General features: G+C 43.2%; 1 protein-coding gene across 1 annotated transcript in view; it reads right to left on the bottom strand.

Moving 5' to 3' along the window:
- LOC122243371 (kin of IRRE-like protein 1) overlaps positions 1-2500 on the bottom strand; it is a gene marked incomplete at its 5' end in the record, with an annotated part of 54195 nt that overhangs the window by 6287 nt on the left and 45408 nt on the right.

Raw genomic sequence — 2500 nt, 5'->3', positions numbered from 1 at the left:
GATGATGATGGTGATGAGGTTGGTGATGATGATGGTGATTAGGTTGGTAATGATGATGATGGTGATGAGGTTCGTGATGATGATGATGGTGATGAGGTTCGTGATGATGATGAAGGTGATGAGGTTGGTGATGATGATGGTGATGAGATTCGTGATGCTGATGATGGTGATGAGGCTCGTGATGCTGATGATGGTGATGAGCTTCGTGATGATGATGGTGATGAGGTTCGTGATGATGATGAAGGTGATGAGGTTGGTGATGAGGTTCGTGATGATGATGGTGATGAGGTTGGTGATGATGATGATGGTGATGAGGTTCGTGATGATGATGGTGATGAGGTTCGGGGTGATGATGGTGATGAGGTTCGTGATGATGATGATGGTGATGAGGTTCGTGATAATGATGATGGTGATGAGGTTGGTGATGATGATAGTGATGAGGTTCGTGATGATGATGATGATGATGAGGTTCGGGGTGATGATGATGGTGATGAGGTTCGGGATGATGGTGGTGGTGATGAGGTTCGCGATGATGATGGTGATGAGGTTCGTGATGATGATGATGATGGTGGTGATGAGGTTCGGGATGATGATGATGATTGTGATGAGGATGATGGTGATGAGGTTCGTGATGATGATGATGAGGTTGGTGATGATGATGGTGATGAGGTTCGTGATGATGATGGTGATGAGGTTCGTGATGATGATGATGAGGTTGGTGATGATGATGGTGATGAGGTTCGTGATGATGATGATGGTGATGAGGTTGGTGATGATGATGGTGATTAGGTTGGTAATGATGATGATGGTGATGAGGTTCGTGATGATGATGGTGATAAAGTTGGTAATGATGATGATGGTGATGAGGTTGGTGATGATGATGGTGATTAGGTTGGTAATGATGATGATGGTGATGAGGTTCGTGATGATGATGATGGTGATGAGGTTCGTGATGATGATGAAGGTGATGAGGTTGGTGATGATGATGGTGATGAGATTCGTGATGCTGATGATGGTGATGAGGCTCGTGATGCTGATGATGGTGATGAGCTTCGTGATGATGATGGTGATGAGGTTCGTGATGATGATGAAGGTGATGAGGTTGGTGATGAGGTTCGTGATGATGATGGTGATGAGGTTCGTGATGATGATGATGGTGATGAGGTTCGTGATGAGGATGATGGTGATGAGGTTCGTGATGATGATGATGAGGTTGGTGATGATGATGGTGATGAGGTTCGTGATGATGATGGTGATGAGGTTCGTGATGATGATGATGAGGTTGGTGATGATGATGGTGATGAGGTTCGTGATGATGATGATGGTGATGAGGTTGGTGATGATGATAGTGATGGGGTTGGTGATGATGATGAGGTTGGTAATGATGATGATGGTGATGAGGTTGGTAATGATGATGATGGTGATGAGGTTGGTGATGATGATGGTGATTAGGTTGGTAATGATGATGATGGTGATGAGGTTCGTGATGATGATGGTGATAAAGTTGGTAATGATGATGATGGTGACGAGGTTGGTGATGAGGATGATGGTGATGAGGTTGGTGATGGTGATGAGGTTCGTGATGAAGATGATGGTTGTGATGAGTGTGGTGATGATGATGGTGATGAGGTTCGTGATGATGATGGTGATGAGATTGGTAATGATGATAGTGATGAGGTTGGTGATGACGATGGTGATGAGGTTGGTAATGATGATGGTAATGAGGTTCGTGATGATGGTGATGAGGTTGGTAATGATGATGATGGTGATGAGGTTGGTAATGATGATGATGGTGATGAGGTTCGTGATGATGGTGTGAGGTTGGTGATGATGATGGTGATGAGGTTGGAGATGATGATGGTGATAAAGTTGGTGATGAGGATGATGGTGACGAGGTTGGTGATGAGGATGATGGTGATGAGGTTGGTGATGATGAGGATGATGAGGTTGGTGATGATGATAGTGATGAGGTTGGTGATGGTGATGATGGTGATGAGGTTGGTGATGATGATAGTGATGAGGTTGGTGATGGTGATGATGGTGATGAGGTTGGTGATGAGGATGATGAGGTTGGTGATGATGATGAGGTTCGTGATGATGATGAGGTTGGTGATGATGATGGGGATGAGGTTCGTGATGATGATGATGGGGATTTATGATGATGGGTTGTGATGGTTAATGATGATGAGTTAGGATAATACTTATGTTGACGAGAGTTATGATGAGAATGATAGTGATAATGGTAGTGATGATCATTATGATGATAATGATTATGATGGTGTTAATGATAATATAATTGATTATAATACTGTTGAAAATGGTAATGCATGGGCTGCATACACGTCTTCGTTTGTGTGTGTGTGGGTTTGTGTGTGTGTGTTTTATGCAAGTGGGTGCTTGTTTTTTATGTATACATGCGCTTCAAGTAAGTGTATGTGTACGTTTGTCTTCAAGCATGTCAGTTTACAAGTTTCTGTCTGTGGTATATATATTTTTTTCT

The sequence above is a fragment of the Penaeus japonicus genome, unplaced genomic scaffold (genome assembly GCF_977035675.1).
Source record: "Penaeus japonicus unplaced genomic scaffold, GWHDUDI00000001_assembly GWHDUDI00000030, whole genome shotgun sequence".
Classification (NCBI taxonomy): Eukaryota; Metazoa; Arthropoda; class Malacostraca; order Decapoda; family Penaeidae; genus Penaeus; species Penaeus japonicus.
Note: the sequence above shows the minus strand (reverse complement) of the source record. Positions and strands in the feature narration are given on the sequence as shown.